The sequence below is a fragment of the Hyla sarda genome, unplaced genomic scaffold, assembly GCF_029499605.1.
Source record: "Hyla sarda isolate aHylSar1 unplaced genomic scaffold, aHylSar1.hap1 scaffold_131, whole genome shotgun sequence".
Lineage (NCBI taxonomy): Eukaryota > Metazoa > Chordata > Amphibia > Anura > Hylidae > Hyla > Hyla sarda.
In genome coordinates this window covers 510318-530326 of record NW_026607934.1, presented here as the reverse complement: position 1 = coordinate 530326, position 20009 = coordinate 510318, and the positions used below count along the sequence as shown (strand labels likewise).

Sequence of the window (20009 nt, the reverse complement as noted above, 5' to 3'; positions counted from 1 at the left end):
GTTTGATACCGTTTGGGGACAGCCAAGGAGGCATCTGCAGGCAACAAAGGTAGGTGTGTGCTTGTGTGTGTGTTTCCTATGCAGATCCTAAGCCCAGTGTCACATGCAAGTAGGAGGAGTAAGAAGGGTTCCTGGCAAATCCGGGTTATGGATTGCATTTAAAAAGGCCCCGTGGGAGTGCAATGGGCCCCTGTCTTGCTGCTTAGCAATAATGGTATGGGTTTAGGTTCTGCTGTGTGTACTGGTGGTTGACTGCCCCCCAGCCCAGAGTGTGCATGGAAAATTGTCTGGCAGCCTGCAAGCAGTGATAGTGCCCATGAAGGGGACCTTGTTGGGCCCGCCCCTTTCACGGTTATCGCTTCTCGGCCTTTTGGCTAAGATCAAGTGTAGTATCTGTTCTTATCAGTTTAATATCTGATACGTCCCCTATCTGGGGACCATATATTAAATGGATTTTTGAGAACGGGGGCCGATTTCGAAGCTTGCTTCCGTCGCCCTATGCATTGACCCGATATGGCAGTATCTTCGGGTACAGTGCACCACCCCCTTACAGGGTTAAAAAGAAAGATTCCTACTTTCATTGCTACCTGCTTGCTGGCTAGCCAGCTAGCCAGCCCTGTGGGCCTTGCTGCTGCTGCAGCCAAAAAACAAAAGGTGGTGCTGCTGCTGCTACTGCTGCTTCTGCTTCTGCTTGTGTCTGGCCCCTGTTGGAGCGTCCAGGCACAGGACTTCTGCTGCTGCTGACTAAATGGCCTCCTTAATTGGATCATTTGAGTAGCCAGCACACCTGTGCAGGTAGGGCATGACATGATAGGCAGCTGCCTTGATAGCGGGTGGGTGCTGAATGTTCCTAATTGACAAAATAAGATTAATGCTTATGAAGAAATATAAAATCTCATCCCTTCCCCAATATCGCGCCACACCCCTACCCCTTAATTCCCTGGTTGAACTTGATGGACATATGTCTTTTTTCGACCGTACTAACTATGTAACTATGTAACATAACATGGGGGGGGGGGGGGGGGTCTCCTGGCTGTTCACACAGGTGTGTCATTGCTGTACATTGACCATGCATTGCTTCTGTGGTATTGCAAAGGCAAAGACAAATGCTTCCAGCCATCCATTGCACTAATGGATTGGTCATCAGCTGGCTGTCTATGTCCCGCATCAATATAGACCAAAGTACAGAGGGTTAGGCTATGCTATTGTGCACCTACCTGATGCATCAGAAGGTGCGAGGCCCTTGCTAAATTCTGTGCACAGACTTTGAGATCTATGCTTTAGACTGTATCTAAACCTGCTCCAACATGGACTGACATTCTGGCCTACTTTCAGCCGATGCGACTTGTCTGTCGCTGAACAGTCGCTTTTTATGTATTCAGCACCTATGTATAATGTTGTAAAAATGCTCTAGAAGCTAAAGTCGCAGAAATGTCACACATATTTGGCCTGCAACTTTCTGTGCGACAAATTCAGACAGGAAAAATCAGTATAAATCCTTAGAAAATGATCCCCCAGTGTCTCCATCTGCTGGCGGTATTGAATAAGCATTGCTGCACTGATGGGGTATGCATTAGACGAAAAAAAAGAAGAAAAAGAAGAATAATACGCCCAGAAAAGAGGCGAAAAGGAGAAAAACGTAAAAAAACGTGAAAAAAAAGTAAGAGGAAGAGAAGGGAAAAAAAGGTGGAAATGGGTTTAAAAGTGATTTCGGCGGAGAAATATATATATATATATATATATATATATATATATATATATATATATGCGCACACACACACATAGATATAAACGTATTCTCCGTTGAGATATTGCAGCCGCTGCTGTGTCCAGGCCCAGGAGCCTTAGCACTGTGCTGTGATGTCACTCAATACCACTGACATCACTAGGTGTAAACAACATCTCTCCTTTGCTGTGTATGTGACTATGGAGCTGTTTGGTGATGTCGTCTATTACGGCCTTCATAGAAGCAACAGGAGATTGTTGCATCCATCTTGAACCCTCAGAACTACAGTGCTATGATGTCACTCACTTCCACAGGCCTTGCAGAGTGTAAACAACAACAACCCAGCTTTGTTGTGTATGTAACCATAGGGATTTGTGATGTCACCTAGAACCTTCACAGCAGCGACAGCTTTATGAGGAGCATCAGCACTGCTCTGCCTGAGCAGAACCATCACCGCCATAGGTTGTCAAATAACCCGGATTTAACCCACACAGGTAAGTCCAATGGGGTGCAGGCATGTCCTCTATGCTTACAGCTTCCCGTGGGTGTTGGTTTGATACCGTTTGGGGACAGCCAAGGAGGCATCTGCAGGCAACAAAGGTAGGTGTGTGCTTGTGTGTGTGTTTCCTATGCAGATCCTAAGCCCAGTGTCACATGCAAGTAGGAGGAGTAAGAAGGGTTCCTGGCAAATCCGGGTTATGGATTGCATTTAAAAAGGCCCCGTGGGAGTGCAATGGGCCCCTGTCTTGCTGCTTAGCAATAATGGTATGGGTTTAGGTTCTGCTGTGTGTACTGGTGGTTGACTGCCCCCCAGCCCAGAGTGTGCATGGAAAATTGTCTGGCAGCCTCCCTGACAGCAAGCAGTGATAGTGCCCATGAAGGGGACCTTGTTGGGCCCGCCCCTTTCACGGTTATCGCTTCTCGGCCTTTTGGCTAAGATCAAGTGTAGTATCTGTTCTTATCAGTTTAATATCTGATACGTCCCCTATCTGGGGACCATATATTAAATGGATTTTTGAGAACGGGGGCCGATTTCGAAGCTTGCTTCCGTCGCCCTATGCATTGACCCGATATGGCAGTATCTTCGGGTACAGTGCACCACCCCCTTACAGGGTTAAAAAGAAAGATTCCTACTTTCATTGCTACCTGCTTGCTGGCTAGCCAGCTAGCCAGCCCTGTGGGCCTTGCTGCTGCTGCAGCCAAAAAACAAAAGGTGGTGCTGCTGCTGCTACTGCTGCTTCTGCTTCTGCTTGTGTCTGGCCCCTGTTGGAGCGTCCAGGCACAGGACTTCTGCTGCTGCTGACTAAATGGCCTCCTTAATTGGATCATTTGAGTAGCCAGCACACCTGTGCAGGTAGGGCATGACATGATAGGCAGCTGCCTTGATAGCGGGTGGGTGCTGAATGTTCCTAATTGACAAAATAAGATTAATGCTTATGAAGAAATATAAAATCTCATCCCTTCCCCAATATCGCGCCACACCCCTACCCCTTAATTCCCTGGTTGAACTTGATGGACATATGTCTTTTTTCGACCGTACTAACTATGTAACTATGTAACATAACATGGGGGGGGGGGGGGGGGGGGTCTCCTGGCTGTTCACACAGGTGTGTCATTGCTGTACATTGACCATGCATTGCTTCTGTGGTATTGCAAAGGCAAAGACAAATGCTTCCAGCCATCCATTGCACTAATGGATTGGTCATCAGCTGGCTGTCTATGTCCCGCATCAATATAGACCAAAGTACAGAGGGTTAGGCTATGCTATTGTGCACCTACCTGATGCATCAGAAGGTGCGAGGCCCTTGCTAAATTCTGTGCACAGACTTTGAGATCTATGCTTTAGACTGTATCTAAACCTGCTCCAACATGGACTGACATTCTGGCCTACTTTCAGCCGATGCGACTTGTCTGTCGCTGAACAGTCGCTTTTTATGTATTCAGCACCTATGTATAATGTTGTAAAAATGCTCTAGAAGCTAAAGTCGCAGAAATGTCACACATATTTGGCCTGCAACTTTCTGTGCGACAAATTCAGACAGGAAAAATCAGTATAAATCCTTAGAAAATGATCCCCCAGTGTCTCCATCTGCTGGCGGTATTGAATAAGCATTGCTGCACTGATGGGGTATGCATTAGACGAAAAAAAAGAAGAAAAAGAAGAATAATACGCCCAGAAAAGAGGCGAAAAGGAGAAAAACGTAAAAAAACGTGAAAAAAAAGTAAGAGGAAGAGAAGGGAAAAAAAGGTGGAAATGGGTTTAAAAGTGATTTCGGCGGAGAAATATATATATATATATATATATATATATATATATATATATATATATGCGCACACACACACATAGATATAAACGTATTCTCCGTTGAGATATTGCAGCCGCTGCTGTGTCCAGGCCCAGGAGCCTTAGCACTGTGCTGTGATGTCACTCAATACCACTGACATCACTAGGTGTAAACAACATCTCTCCTTTGCTGTGTATGTGACTATGGAGCTGTTTGGTGATGTCGTCTATTACGGCCTTCATAGAAGCAACAGGAGATTGTTGCATCCATCTTGAACCCTCAGAACTACAGTGCTATGATGTCACTCACTTCCACAGGCCTTGCAGAGTGTAAACAACAACAACCCAGCTTTGTTGTGTATGTAACCATAGGGATTTGTGATGTCACCTAGAACCTTCACAGCAGCGACAGCTTTATGAGGAGCATCAGCACTGCTCTGCCTGAGCAGAACCATCACCGCCATAGGTTGTCAAATAACCCGGATTTAACCCACACAGGTAAGTCCAATGGGGTGCAGGCATGTCCTCTATGCTTACAGCTTCCCGTGGGTGTTGGTTTGATACCGTTTGGGGACAGCCAAGGAGGCATCTGCAGGCAACAAAGGTAGGTGTGTGCTTGTGTGTGTGTTTCCTATGCAGATCCTAAGCCCAGTGTCACATGCAAGTAGGAGGAGTAAGAAGGGTTCCTGGCAAATCCGGGTTATGGATTGCATTTAAAAAGGCCCCGTGGGAGTGCAATGGGCCCCTGTCTTGCTGCTTAGCAATAATGGTATGGGTTTAGGTTCTGCTGTGTGTACTGGTGGTTGACTGCCCCCCAGCCCAGAGTGTGCATGGAAAATTGTCTGGCAGCCTCCCTGACAGCAAGCAGTGATAGTGCCCATGAAGGGGACCTTGTTGGGCCCGCCCCTTTCACGGTTATCGCTTCTCGGCCTTTTGGCTAAGATCAAGTGTAGTATCTGTTCTTATCAGTTTAATATCTGATACGTCCCCTATCTGGGGACCATATATTAAATGGATTTTTGAGAACGGGGGCCGATTTCGAAGCTTGCTTCCGTCGCCCTATGCATTGACCCGATATGGCAGTATCTTCGGGTACAGTGCACCACCCCCTTACAGGGTTAAAAAGAAAGATTCCTACTTTCATTGCTACCTGCTTGCTGGCTAGCCAGCTAGCCAGCCCTGTGGGCCTTGCTGCTGCTGCAGCCAAAAAACAAAAGGTGGTGCTGCTGCTGCTTCTGCTGCTTCTGCTTCTGCTTGTGTCTGGCCCCTGTTGGAGCGTCCAGGCACAGGACTTCTGCTGCTGCTGACTAAATGGCCTCCTTAATTGGATCATTTGAGTAGCCAGCACACCTGTGCAGGTAGGGCATGACATGATAGGCAGCTGCCTTGATAGCGGGTGGGTGCTGAATGTTCCTAATTGACAAAATAAGATTAATGCTTATGAAGAAATATAAAATCTCATCCCTTCCCCAATATCGCGCCACACCCCTACCCCTTAATTCCCTGGTTGAACTTGATGGACATATGTCTTTTTTCGACCGTACTAACTATGTAACTATGTAACATAACATGGGGGGGGGGGGGGGGGGGTCTCCTGGCTGTTCACACAGGTGTGTCATTGCTGTACATTGACCATGCATTGCTTCTGTGGTATTGCAAAGGCAAAGACAAATGCTTCCAGCCATCCATTGCACTAATGGATTGGTCATCAGCTGGCTGTCTATGTCCCGCATCAATATAGACCAAAGTACAGAGGGTTAGGCTATGCTATTGTGCACCTACCTGATGCATCAGAAGGTGCGAGGCCCTTGCTAAATTCTGTGCACAGACTTTGAGATCTATGCTTTAGACTGTATCTAAACCTGCTCCAACATGGACTGACATTCTGGCCTACTTTCAGCCGATGCGACTTGTCTGTCGCTGAACAGTCGCTTTTTATGTATTCAGCACCTATGTATAATGTTGTAAAAATGCTCTAGAAGCTAAAGTCGCAGAAATGTCACACATATTTGGCCTGCAACTTTCTGTGCGACAAATTCAGACAGGAAAAATCAGTATAAATCCTTAGAAAATGATCCCCCAGTGTCTCCATCTGCTGGCGGTATTGAATAAGCATTGCTGCACTGATGGGGTATGCATTAGACGAAAAAAAAGAAGAAAAAGAAGAATAATACGCCCAGAAAAGAGGCGAAAAGGAGAAAAACGTAAAAAAACGTTAAAAAAAAGTAAGAGGAAGAGAAGGGAAAAAAAGGTGGAAATGGGTTTAAAAGTGATTTCGGCGGAGAAATATATATATATATATATATATATATATATATATATATATATATATGCGCACACACACACATAGATATAAACGTATTCTCCGTTGAGATATTGCAGCCGCTGCTGTGTCCAGGCCCAGGAGCCTTAGCACTGTGCTGTGATGTCACTCAATACCACTGACATCACTAGGTGTAAACAACATCTCTCCTTTGCTGTGTATGTGACTATGGAGCTGTTTGGTGATGTCGTCTATTACGGCCTTCATAGAAGCAACAGGAGATTGTTGCATCCATCTTGAACCCTCAGAACTACAGTGCTATGATGTCACTCACTTCCACAGGCCTTGCAGAGTGTAAACAACAACAACCCAGCTTTGTTGTGTATGTAACCATAGGGATTTGTGATGTCACCTAGAACCTTCACAGCAGCGACAGCTTTATGAGGAGCATCAGCACTGCTCTGCCTGAGCAGAACCATCACCGCCATAGGTTGTCAAATAACCCGGATTTAACCCACACAGGTAAGTCCAATGGGGTGCAGGCATGTCCTCTATGCTTACAGCTTCCCGTGGGTGTTGGTTTGATACCGTTTGGGGACAGCCAAGGAGGCATCTGCAGGCAACAAAGGTAGGTGTGTGCTTGTGTGTGTGTTTCCTATGCAGATCCTAAGCCCAGTGTCACATGCAAGTAGGAGGAGTAAGAAGGGTTCCTGGCAAATCCGGGTTATGGATTGCATTTAAAAAGGCCCCGTGGGAGTGCAATGGGCCCCTGTCTTGCTGCTTAGCAATAATGGTATGGGTTTAGGTTCTGCTGTGTGTACTGGTGGTTGACTGCCCCCCAGCCCAGAGTGTGCATGGAAAATTGTCTGGCAGCCTCCCTGACAGCAAGCAGTGATAGTGCCCATGAAGGGGACCTTGTTGGGCCCGCCCCTTTCACGGTTATCGCTTCTCGGCCTTTTGGCTAAGATCAAGTGTAGTATCTGTTCTTATCAGTTTAATATCTGATACGTCCCCTATCTGGGGACCATATATTAAATGGATTTTTGAGAACGGGGGCCGATTTCGAAGCTTGCTTCCGTCGCCCTATGCATTGACCCGATATGGCAGTATCTTCGGGTACAGTGCACCACCCCCTTACAGGGTTAAAAAGAAAGATTCCTACTTTCATTGCTACCTGCTTGCTGGCTAGCCAGCTAGCCAGCCCTGTGGGCCTTGCTGCTGCTGCAGCCAAAAAACAAAAGGTGGTGCTGCTGCTGCTTCTGCTGCTTCTGCTTCTGCTTGTGTCTGGCCCCTGTTGGAGCGTCCAGGCACAGGACTTCTGCTGCTGCTGACTAAATGGCCTCCTTAATTGGATCATTTGAGTAGCCAGCACACCTGTGCAGGTAGGGCATGACATGATAGGCAGCTGCCTTGATAGCGGGTGGGTGCTGAATGTTCCTAATTGACAAAATAAGATTAATGCTTATGAAGAAATATAAAATCTCATCCCTTCCCCAATATCGCGCCACACCCCTACCCCTTAATTCCCTGGTTGAACTTGATGGACATATGTCTTTTTTCGACCGTACTAACTATGTAACTATGTAACATAACATGGGGGGGGGGGTCTCCTGGCTGTTCACACAGGTGTGTCATTGCTGTACATTGACCATGCATTGCTTCTGTGGTATTGCAAAGGCAAAGACAAATGCTTCCAGCCATCCATTGCACTAATGGATTGGTCATCAGCTGGCTGTCTATGTCCCGCATCAATATAGACCAAAGTACAGAGGGTTAGGCTATGCTATTGTGCACCTACCTGATGCATCAGAAGGTGCGAGGCCCTTGCTAAATTCTGTGCACAGACTTTGAGATCTATGCTTTAGACTGTATCTAAACCTGCTCCAACATGGACTGACATTCTGGCCTACTTTCAGCCGATGCGACTTGTCTGTCGCTGAACAGTCGCTTTTTATGTATTCAGCACCTATGTATAATGTTGTAAAAATGCTCTAGAAGCTAAAGTCGCAGAAATGTCACACATATTTGGCCTGCAACTTTCTGTGCGACAAATTCAGACAGGAAAAATCAGTATAAATCCTTAGAAAATGATCCCCCAGTGTCTCCATCTGCTGGCGGTATTGAATAAGCATTGCTGCACTGATGGGGTATGCATTAGACGAAAAAAAAGAAGAAAAAGAAGAATAATACGCCCAGAAAAGAGGCGAAAAGGAGAAAAACGTAAAAAAACGTGAAAAAAAAGTAAGAGGAAGAGAAGGGAAAAAAAGGTGGAAATGGGTTTAAAAGTGATTTCGGCGGAGAAATATATATATATATATATATATATATATATATATATATATATATATGCGCACACACACACATAGATATAAACGTATTCTCCGTTGAGATATTGCAGCCGCTGCTGTGTCCAGGCCCAGGAGCCTTAGCACTGTGCTGTGATGTCACTCAATACCACTGACATCACTAGGTGTAAACAACATCTCTCCTTTGCTGTGTATGTGACTATGGAGCTGTTTGGTGATGTCGTCTATTACGGCCTTCATAGAAGCAACAGGAGATTGTTGCATCCATCTTGAACCCTCAGAACTACAGTGCTATGATGTCACTCACTTCCACAGGCCTTGCAGAGTGTAAACAACAACAACCCAGCTTTGTTGTGTATGTAACCATAGGGATTTGTGATGTCACCTAGAACCTTCACAGCAGCGACAGCTTTATGAGGAGCATCAGCACTGCTCTGCCTGAGCAGAACCATCACCGCCATAGGTTGTCAAATAACCCGGATTTAACCCACACAGGTAAGTCCAATGGGGTGCAGGCATGTCCTCTATGCTTACAGCTTCCCGTGGGTGTTGGTTTGATACCGTTTGGGGACAGCCAAGGAGGCATCTGCAGGCAACAAAGGTAGGTGTGTGCTTGTGTGTGTGTTTCCTATGCAGATCCTAAGCCCAGTGTCACATGCAAGTAGGAGGAGTAAGAAGGGTTCCTGGCAAATCCGGGTTATGGATTGCATTTAAAAAGGCCCCGTGGGAGTGCAATGGGCCCCTGTATTGCTGCTTAGCAATAATGGTATGGGTTTAGGTTCTGCTGTGTGTACTGGTGGTTGACTGCCCCCCAGCCCAGAGTGTGCATGGAAAATTGTCTGGCAGCCTCCCTGACAGCAAGCAGTGATAGTGCCCATGAAGGGGACCTTGTTGGGCCCGCCCCTTTCACGGTTATCGCTTCTCGGCCTTTTGGCTAAGATCAAGTGTAGTATCTGTTCTTATCAGTTTAATATCTGATACGTCCCCTATCTGGGGACCATATATTAAATGGATTTTTGAGAACGGGGGCCGATTTCGAAGCTTGCTTCCGTCGCCCTATGCATTGACCCGATATGGCAGTATCTTCGGGTACAGTGCACCACCCCCTTACAGGGTTAAAAAGAAAGATTCCTACTTTCATTGCTACCTGCTTGCTGGCTAGCCAGCTAGCCAGCCCTGTGGGCCTTGCTGCTGCTGCAGCCAAAAAACAAAAGGTGGTGCTGCTGCTGCTTCTGCTGCTTCTGCTTCTGCTTGTGTCTGGCCCCTGTTGGAGCGTCCAGGCACAGGACTTCTGCTGCTGCTGACTAAATGGCCTCCTTAATTGGATCATTTGAGAAGCCAGCACACCTGTGCAGGTAGGGCATGACATGATAGGCAGCTGCCTTGATAGCGGGTGGGTGCTGAATGTTCCTAATTGACAAAATAAGATTAATGCTTATGAAGAAATATAAAATCTCATCCCTTCCCCAATATCGCGCCACACCCCTACCCCTTAATTCCCTGGTTGAACTTGATGGACATATGTCTTTTTTCGACCGTACTAACTATGTAACTATGTAACATAACATGGGGGGGGGGGGGGGGGGGGGGGGTCTCCTGGCTGTTCACACAGGTGTGTCATTGCTGTACATTGACCATGCATTGCTTCTGTGGTATTGCAAAGGCAAAGACAAATGCTTCCAGCCATCCATTGCACTAATGGATTGGTCATCAGCTGGCTGTCTATGTCCCGCATCAATATAGACCAAAGTACAGAGGGTTAGGCTATGCTATTGTGCACCTACCTGATGCATCAGAAGGTGCGAGGCCCTTGCTAAATTCTGTGCACAGACTTTGAGATCTATGCTTTAGACTGTATCTAAACCTGCTCCAACATGGACTGACATTCTGGCCTACTTTCAGCCGATGCGACTTGTCTGTCGCTGAACAGTCGCTTTTTATGTATTCAGCACCTATGTATAATGTTGTAAAAATGCTCTAGAAGCTAAAGTCGCAGAAATGTCACACATATTTGGCCTGCAACTTTCTGTGCGACAAATTCAGACAGGAAAAATCAGTATAAATCCTTAGAAAATGATCCCCCAGTGTCTCCATCTGCTGGCGGTATTGAATAAGCATTGCTGCACTGATGGGGTATGCATTAGACGAAAAAAAAGAAGAAAAAGAAGAATAATACGCCCAGAAAAGAGGCGAAAAGGAGAAAAACGTAAAAAAACGTGAAAAAAAAGTAAGAGGAAGAGAAGGGAAAAAAAGGTGGAAATGGGTTTAAAAGTGATTTCGGCGGAGAAATATATATATATATATATATATATATATATATATATATATATATACGCGCACACACACACATATATATAAACGTATTCTCCGTTGAGATATTGCAGCCGCTGCTGTGTCCAGGCCCAGGAGCCTTAGCACTGTGCTGTGATGTCACTCAATACCACTGACATCACTAGGTGTAAACAACATCTCTCCTTTGCTGTGTATGTGACTATGGAGCTGTTTGGTGATGTCGTCTATTACGGCCTTCATAGAAGCAACAGGAGATTGTTGCATCCATCTTGAACCCTCAGAACTACAGTGCTATGATGTCACTCACTTCCACAGGCCTTGCAGAGTGTAAACAACAACAACCCAGCTTTGTTGTGTATGTAACCATAGGGATTTGTGATGTCACCTAGAACCTTCACAGCAGCGACAGCTTTATGAGGAGCATCAGCACTGCTCTGCCTGAGCAGAACCATCACCGCCATAGGTTGTCAAATAACCCGGATTTAACCCACACAGGTAAGTCCAATGGGGTGCAGGCATGTCCTCTATGCTTACAGCTTCCCGTGGGTGTTGGTTTGATACCGTTTGGGGACAGCCAAGGAGGCATCTGCAGGCAACAAAGGTAGGTGTGTGCTTGTGTGTGTGTTTCCTATGCAGATCCTAAGCCCAGTGTCACATGCAAGTAGGAGGAGTAAGAAGGGTTCCTGGCAAATCCGGGTTATGGATTGCATTTAAAAAGGCCCCGTGGGAGTGCAATGGGCCCCTGTCTTGCTGCTTAGCAATAATGGTATGGGTTTAGGTTCTGCTGTGTGTACTGGTGGTTGACTGCCCCCCAGCCCAGAGTGTGCATGGAAAATTGTCTGGCAGCCTCCCTGACAGCAAGCAGTGATAGTGCCCATGAAGGGGACCTTGTTGGGCCCGCCCCTTTCACGGTTATCGCTTCTCGGCCTTTTGGCTAAGATCAAGTGTAGTATCTGTTCTTATCAGTTTAATATCTGATACGTCCCCTATCTGGGGACCATATATTAAATGGATTTTTGAGAACGGGGGCCGATTTCGAAGCTTGCTTCCGTCGCCCTATGCATTGACCCGATATGGCAGTATCTTCGGGTACAGTGCACCACCCCCTTACAGGGTTAAAAAGAAAGATTCCTACTTTCATTGCTACCTGCTTGCTGGCTAGCCAGCTAGCCAGCCCTGTGGGCCTTGCTGCTGCTGCAGCCAAAAAACAAAAGGTGGTGCTGCTGCTGCTTCTGCTGCTTCTGCTTCTGCTTGTGTCTGGCCCCTGTTGGAGCGTCCAGGCACAGGACTTCTGCTGCTGCTGACTAAATGGCCTCCTTAATTGGATCATTTGAGTAGCCAGCACACCTGTGCAGGTAGGGCATGACATGATAGGCAGCTGCCTTGATAGCGGGTGGGTGCTGAATGTTCCTAATTGACAAAATAAGATTAATGCTTATGAAGAAATATAAAATCTCATCCCTTCCCCAATATCGCGCCACACCCCTACCCCTTAATTCCCTGGTTGAACTTGATGGACATATGTCTTTTTTCGACCGTACTAACTATGTAACTATGTAACATAACATGGGGGGGGGTCTCCTGGCTGTTCACACAGGTGTGTCATTGCTGTACATTGACCATGCATTGCTTCTGTGGTATTGCAAAGGCAAAGACAAATGCTTCCAGCCATCCATTGCACTAATGGATTGGTCATCAGCTGGCTGTCTATGTCCCGCATCAATATAGACCAAAGTACAGAGGGTTAGGCTATGCTATTGTGCACCTACCTGATGCATCAGAAGGTGCGAGGCCCTTGCTAAATTCTGTGCACAGACTTTGAGATCTATGCTTTAGACTGTATCTAAACCTGCTCCAACATGGACTGACATTCTGGCCTACTTTCAGCCGATGCGACTTGTCTGTCGCTGAACAGTCGCTTTTTATGTATTCAGCACCTATGTATAATGTTGTAAAAATGCTCTAGAAGCTAAAGTCGCAGAAATGTCACACATATTTGGCCTGCAACTTTCTGTGCGACAAATTCAGACAGGAAAAATCAGTATAAATCCTTAGAAAATGATCCCCCAGTGTCTCCATCTGCTGGCGGTATTGAATAAGCATTGCTGCACTGATGGGGTATGCATTAGACGAAAAAAAAGAAGAAAAAGAAGAATAATACGCCCAGAAAAGAGGCGAAAAGGAGAAAAACGTAAAAAGTGAAAAAAAAGTAAGAGGAAGAGAAGGGAAAAAAAGGTGGAAATGGGTTTAAAAGTGATTTCGGCGGAGAAATATATATATATATATATATATATATATATATATATATGCGCACACACACACATAGATATAAACGTATTCTCTGTTGAGATATTGCAGCCGCTGCTGTGTCCAGGCCCAGGAGCCTTAGCACTGTGCTGTGATGTCACTCAATACCACTGACATCACTAGGTGTAAACAACATCTCTCCTTTGCTGTGTATGTGACTATGGAGCTGTTTGGTGATGTCGTCTATTACGGCCTTCATAGAAGCAACAGGAGATTGTTGCATCCATCTTGAACCCTCAGAACTACAGTGCTATGATGTCACTCACTTCCACAGGCCTTGCAGAGTGTAAACAACAACAACCCAGCTTTGTTGTGTATGTAACCATAGGGATTTGTGATGTCACCTAGAACCTTCACAGCAGCGACAGCTTTATGAGGAGCATCAGCACTGCTCTGCCTGAGCAGAACCATCACCGCCATAGGTTGTCAAATAACCCGGATTTAACCCACACAGGTAAGTCCAATGGGGTGCAGGCATGTCCTCTATGCTTACAGCTTCCCGTGGGTGTTGGTTTGATACCGTTTGGGGACAGCCAAGGAGGCATCTGCAGGCAACAAAGGTAGGTGTGTGCTTGTGTGTGTGTTTCCTATGCAGATCCTAAGCCCAGTGTCACATGCAAGTAGGAGGAGTAAGAAGGGTTCCTGGCAAATCCGGGTTATGGATTGCATTTAAAAAGGCCCCGTGGGAGTGCAATGGGCCCCTGTCTTGCTGCTTAGCAATAATGGTATGGGTTTAGGTTCTGCTGTGTGTACTGGTGGTTGACTGCCCCCCAGCCCAGAGTGTGCATGGAAAATTGTCTGGCAGCCTCCCTGACAGCAAGCAGTGATAGTGCCCATGAAGGGGACCTTGTTGGGCCCGCCCCTTTCACGGTTATCGCTTCTCGGCCTTTTGGCTAAGATCAAGTGTAGTATCTGTTCTTATCAGTTTTCATGCTGGTGGGGATGGGTGCTGCATGGAGGATGCAGGTGTACCAGGGCTTTCCGGGGCTGGTTCTGAGGAATCAGCTCGACGGCTGCCCCGATGTGACCTGTTCCCTCCGGGTCTCGCCATGAGGCTGAGAGGGTCTAGAGCCGAGGTACTTTTGTGCCTCGGGGAGTGGTGACCCCGAGGTGCCGGAACTCACTGGGAGAATAGACTCACTGAGTTGAAGCACGGGCACCATAATCTCTTCACCTTGTGGCACTCACCTCTTGATTCCCGGCCTTCTGGCTAGGATCAGAGAAATTTTTATAGATCCGGCCGGATGTCCGGGCAGTATATCTGCACACATTCACTTATTTATTTATTTTTTGTCTCACTGTGTCACTTTTTGTGTGTTGTGTGTTCACAGGATTTGTCAGGATGCGGTAGCCCTTCTGGGTGTCCCTCCTGGCGGTCTAGGGGAGGTGTGTGTGGCCATTAGGTTCCGCACCTCCCTGCAAACACCCCGGGTACTCCTGCTTTGGCAGGGTACCTACCGTAATCGGCTCTGCGGGCAGATACCTTGGCTAACGCCAAGGGGGATGCCGGGAGCATTTGTGGTCCCCTAGTAGCTTCGGCGAAAAGGGACATCGAACCTGGAACCTCGCAGGTACCTTTTGGTCCGGAGGCGAAGGGTAAGGTTTGTTGGGGGGCCTCTCTCCTATCGGAGAAGGGCTTGCGATAGACCGCATCCTTTGTGCACGTTTTTTTAGTGTAACACGTTTGCACTTTTTCTTGCACTTTGGGTGAATCGAAAGCACGTTCCTCGGCTTTAGATAAAAAAAAAAAAAAAAAAAAAATCTGTTCTTATCAGTTTAATATCTGATACGTCCCCTATCTGGGGACCATATATTAAATGGATTTTTGAGAACGGGGGCCGATTTCGAAGCTTGCTTCCGTCGCCCTATGCATTGACCCGATATGGCAGTATCTTCGGGTACAGTGCACCACCCCCTTACAGGGTTAAAAAGAAAGATTCCTACTTTCATTGCTACCTGCTTGCTGGCTAGCCAGCTAGCCAGCCCTGTGGGCCTTGCTGCTGCTGCAGCCAAAAAACAAAAGGTGGTGCTGCTGCTGCTTCTGCTGCTTCTGCTTCTGCTTGTGTCTGGCCCCTGTTGGAGCGTCCAGGCACAGGACTTCTGCTGCTGCTGACTAAATGGCCTCCTTAATTGGATCATTTGAGTAGCCAGCACACCTGTGCAGGTAGGGCATGACATGATAGGCAGCTGCCTTGATAGCGGGTGGGTGCTGAATGTTCCTAATTGACAAAATAAGATTAATGCTTATGAAGAAATATAAAATCTCATCCCTTCCCCAATATCGCGCCACACCCCTACCCCTTAATTCCCTGGTTGAACTTGATGGACATATGTCTTTTTTCGACCGTACTAACTATGTAACTATGTAACATAACATGGGGGGGGGGGGGGGGGGGTCTCCTGGCTGTTCACACAGGTGTGTCATTGCTGTACATTGACCATGCATTGCTTCTGTGGTATTGCAAAGGCAAAGACAAATGCTTCCAGCCATCCATTGCACTAATGGATTGGTCATCAGCTGGCTGTCTATGTCCCGCATCAATATAGACCAAAGTACAGAGGGTTAGGCTATGCTATTGTGCACCTACCTGATGCATCAGAAGGTGCGAGGCCCTTGCTAAATTCTGTGCACAGACTTTGAGATCTATGCTTTAGACTGTATCTAAACCTGCTCCAACATGGACTGACATTCTGGCCTACTTTCAGCCGATGCGACTTGTCTGTCGCTGAACAGTCGCTTTTTATGTATTCAGCACCTATGTATAATGTTGTAAAAATGCTCTAGAAGCTAAAGTCGCAGAAATGTCACACATATTTGGCCTGCAACTTTCTGTGCGACAAATTCAGACAGGAAAAATCAGTATAAATCCTTAGAAAATGATCCCCCAGTGTCTCCATCTGCTGGCGGTATTGAATAAGCATTGCTGCACTGATGGGGTATGCATTAGACGAAAAAAAAGAAGAAAAAGAAGAATAATACGCCCAGAAAAGAGGCGAAAAGGAGAAAAACGTAAAAAAACGTGAAAAAAAAGTAAGAGGAAGAGAAGGGAAAAAAAGGTGGAAATGGGTTTAAAAGTGATTTCGGCGGAGAAATATATATATATATATATATATATATATATATATATATATGCGCACACACACACATAGATATAAACGTATTCTCCGTTGAGATATTGCAGCCGCTGCTGTGTCCAGGCCCAGGAGCCTTAGCACTGTGCTGTGATGTCACTCAATACCACTGACATCACTAGGTGTAAACAACATCTCTCCTTTGCTGTGTATGTGACTATGGAGCTGTTTGGTGATGTCGTCTATTACGGCCTTCATAGAAGCAACAGGAGATTGTTGCATCCATCTTGAACCCTCAGAACTACAGTGCTATGATGTCACTCACTTCCACAGGCCTTGCAGAGTGTAAACAACAACAACCCAGCTTTGTTGTGTATGTAACCATAGGGATTTGTGATGTCACCTAGAACCTTCACAGCAGCGACAGCTTTATGAGGAGCATCAGCACTGCTCTGCCTGAGCAGAACCATCACCGCCATAGGTTGTCAAATAACCCGGATTTAACCCACACAGGTAAGTCCAATGGGGTGCAGGCATGTCCTCTATGCTTACAGCTTCCCGTGGGTGTTGGTTTGATACCGTTTGGGGACAGCCAAGGAGGCATCTGCAGGCAACAAAGGTAGGTGTGTGCTTGTGTGTGTGTTTCCTATGCAGATCCTAAGCCCAGTGTCACATGCAAGTAGGAGGAGTAAGAAGGGTTCCTGGCAAATCCGGGTTATGGATTGCATTTAAAAAGGCCCCGTGGGAGTGCAATGGGCCCCTGTCTTGCTGCTTAGCAATAATGGTATGGGTTTAGGTTCTGCTGTGTGTACTGGTGGTTGACTGCCCCCCAGCCCAGAGTGTGCATGGAAAATTGTCTGGCAGCCTCCCTGACAGCAAGCAGTGATAGTGCCCATGAAGGGGACCTTGTTGGGCCCGCCCCTTTCACGGTTATCGCTTCTCGGCCTTTTGGCTAAGATCAAGTGTAGTATCTGTTCTTATCAGTTTAATATCTGATACGTCCCCTATCTGGGGACCATATATTAAATGGATTTTTGAGAACGGGGGCCGATTTCGAAGCTTGCTTCCGTCGCCCTATGCATTGACCCGATATGGCAGTATCTTCGGGTACAGTGCACCACCCCCTTACAGGGTTAAAAAGAAAGATTCCTACTTTCATTGCTACCTGCTTGCTGGCTAGCCAGCTAGCCAGCCCTGTGGGCCTTGCTGCTGCTGCAGCCAAAAAACAAAAGGTGGTGCTGCTGCTGCTTCTGCTGCTTCTGCTTCTGCTTGTGTCTGGCCCCTGTTGGAGCGTCCAGGCACAGGACTTCTGCTGCTGCTGACTAAATGGCCTCCTTAATTGGATCATTTGAGTAGCCAGCACACCTGTGCAGGTAGGGCATGACATGATAGGCAGCTGCCTTGATAGCGGGTGGGTGCTGAATGTTCCTAATTGACAAAATAAGATTAATGCTTATGAAGAAATATAAAATCTCATCCCTTCCCCAATATCGCGCCACACCCCTACCCCTTAATTCCCTGGTTGAACTTGATGGACATATGTCTTTTTTCGACCGTACTAACTATGTAACTATGTAACATAACATGGGGGGGGGTCTCCTGGCTGTTCACACAGGTGTGTCATTGCTGTACATTGACCATGCATTGCTTCTGTGGTATTGCAAAGGCAAAGACAAATGCTTCCAGCCATCCATTGCACTAATGGATTGGTCATCAGCTGGCTGTCTATGTCCCGCATCAATATAGACCAAAGTACAGAGGGTTAGGCTATGCTATTGTGCACCTACCTGATGCATCAGAAGGTGCGAGGCCCTTGCTAAATTCTGTGCACAGACTTTGAGATCTATGCTTTAGACTGTATCTAAACCTGCTCCAACATGGACTGACATTCTGGCCTACTTTCAGCCGATGCGACTTGTCTGTCGCTGAACAGTCGCTTTTTATGTATTCAGCACCTATGTATAATGTTGTAAAAATGCTCTAGAAGCTAAAGTCGCAGAAATGTCACACATATTTGGCCTGCAACTTTCTGTGCGACAAATTCAGACAGGAAAAATCAGTATAAATCCTTAGAAAATGATCCCCCAGTGTCTCCATCTGCTGGCGGTATTGAATAAGCATTGCTGCACTGATGGGGTATGCATTAGACGAAAAAAAAGAAGAAAAAGAAGAATAATACGCCCAGAAAAGAGGCGAAAAGGAGAAAAACGTAAAAAAACGTGAAAAAAAAGTAAGAGGAAGAGAAGGGAAAAAAAGGTGGAAATGGGTTTAAAAGTGATTTCGGCGGAGAAATATATATATATATATATATATATATATATATATATATATGCGCACACACACACATAGATATAAACGTATTCTCCGTTGAGATATTGCAGCCGCTGCTGTGTCCAGGCCCAGGAGCCTTAGCACTGTGCTGTGATGTCACTCAATACCACTGACATCACTAGGTGTAAACAACATCTCTCCTTTGCTGTGTATGTGACTATGGAGCTGTTTGGTGATGTCGTCTATTACGGCCTTCATAGAAGCAACAGGAGATTGTTGCATCCATCTTGAACCCTCAGAACTACAGTGCTATGATGTCACTCACTTCCACAGGCCTTGCAGAGTGTAAACAACAACAACCCAGCTTTGTTGTGTATGTAACCATAGGGATTTGTGATGTCACCTAGAACCTTCACAGCAGCGACAGCTTTATGAGGAGCATCAGCACTGCTCTGCCTGAGCAGAACCATCACCGCCATAGGTTGTCAAATAACCCGGATTTAACCCACACAGGTAAGTCCAATGGGGTGCAGGCATGTCCTCTATGCTTACAGCTTCCCGTGGGTGTTGGTTTGATACCGTTTGGGGACAGCCAAGGAGGCATCTGCAGGCAACAAAGGTAGGTGTGTGCTTGTGTGTGTGTTTCCTATGCAGATCCTAAGCCCAGTGTCACATGCAAGTAGGAGGAGTAAGAAGGGTTCCTGGCAAATCCGGGTTATGGATTGCATTTAAAAAGGCCCCGTGGGAGTGCAATGGGCCCCTGTCTTGCTGCTTAGCAATAATGGTATGGGTTTAGGTTCTGCTGTGTGTACTGGTGGTTGACTGCCCCCCAGCCCAGAGTGTGCATGGAAAATTGTCTGGCAGCCTCCCTGACAGCAAGCAGTGATAGTGCCCATGAAGGGGACCTTGTTGGGCCCGCCCCTTTCACGGTTATCGCTTCTCGGCCTTTTGGCTAAGATCAAGTGTAGTATCTGTTCTTATCAGTTTAATATCTAATACGTCCCCTATCTGGGGACCATATATTAAATGGATTTTTGAGAACGGGGGCCGATTTCGAAGCTTGCTTCCGTCGCCCTATGCATTGACCCGATATGGCAGTATCTTCGGGTACAGTGCACCACCCCCTTACAGGGTTAAAAAGAAAGATTCCTACTTTCATTGCTACCTGCTTGCTGGCTAGCCAGCTAGCCAGCCCTGTGGGCCTTGCTGCTGCTGCAGCCAAAAAACAAAAGGTGGTGCTGCTGCTGCTTCTGCTGCTTCTGCTTCTGCTTGTGTCTGGCCCCTGTTGGAGCGTCCAGGCACAGGACTTCTGCTGCTGCTGACTAAATGGCCTCCTTAATTGGATCATTTGAGTAGCCAGCACACCTGTGCAGGTAGGGCATGACATGATAGGCAGCTGCCTTGATAGCGGGTGGGTGCTGAATGTTCCTAATTGACAAAATAAGATTAATGCTTATGAAGAAATATAAAATCTCATCCCTTCCCCAA

General features: G+C 46.7%; 9 non-coding genes and 1 pseudogene across 9 annotated transcripts; all 10 read left to right on the top strand.

The window, feature by feature from the left end:
• Positions 1 to 354: 354 nt before the first annotated feature.
• On the top strand, positions 355 to 545 carry LOC130305291 (U2 spliceosomal RNA). Its single transcript, XR_008854889.1, has one exon. It is a non-coding gene; the product is annotated as a U2 spliceosomal RNA (small nuclear RNA).
• A 2094-nt stretch (positions 546 to 2639) lies between these two features.
• Positions 2640 to 2830, top strand: LOC130305290 (U2 spliceosomal RNA). Its single transcript, XR_008854888.1, has one exon. It is a non-coding gene; the product is annotated as a U2 spliceosomal RNA (small nuclear RNA).
• Positions 2831 to 4927: 2097 nt separating this feature from the next.
• On the top strand, positions 4928 to 5118 carry LOC130305288 (U2 spliceosomal RNA). The gene has a single exon (XR_008854885.1). It is a non-coding gene; the product is annotated as a U2 spliceosomal RNA (small nuclear RNA).
• A 2096-nt stretch (positions 5119 to 7214) lies between these two features.
• LOC130305287 (U2 spliceosomal RNA) lies at positions 7215 to 7405 on the top strand. Its single transcript, XR_008854884.1, has one exon. It is a non-coding gene; the product is annotated as a U2 spliceosomal RNA (small nuclear RNA).
• A 2088-nt stretch (positions 7406 to 9493) lies between these two features.
• Positions 9494 to 9684, top strand: LOC130305286 (U2 spliceosomal RNA). Its single transcript, XR_008854883.1, has one exon. It is a non-coding gene; the product is annotated as a U2 spliceosomal RNA (small nuclear RNA).
• Positions 9685 to 11785: 2101 nt separating this feature from the next.
• LOC130305284 (U2 spliceosomal RNA) lies at positions 11786 to 11976 on the top strand. Its single transcript, XR_008854882.1, has one exon. It is a non-coding gene; the product is annotated as a U2 spliceosomal RNA (small nuclear RNA).
• Positions 11977 to 14051: 2075 nt separating this feature from the next.
• LOC130305379 (U2 spliceosomal RNA) lies at positions 14052 to 14211 on the top strand (annotated as a pseudogene).
• A 693-nt stretch (positions 14212 to 14904) lies between these two features.
• LOC130305364 (U2 spliceosomal RNA) lies at positions 14905 to 15092 on the top strand. Its single transcript, XR_008854959.1, has one exon. It is a non-coding gene; the product is annotated as a U2 spliceosomal RNA (small nuclear RNA).
• A 2090-nt stretch (positions 15093 to 17182) lies between these two features.
• LOC130305283 (U2 spliceosomal RNA) lies at positions 17183 to 17373 on the top strand. Its single transcript, XR_008854881.1, has one exon. It is a non-coding gene; the product is annotated as a U2 spliceosomal RNA (small nuclear RNA).
• A 2080-nt stretch (positions 17374 to 19453) lies between these two features.
• Positions 19454 to 19644, top strand: LOC130305346 (U2 spliceosomal RNA). Its single transcript, XR_008854946.1, has one exon. It is a non-coding gene; the product is annotated as a U2 spliceosomal RNA (small nuclear RNA).
• Positions 19645 to 20009: the final 365 nt, after the last annotated feature.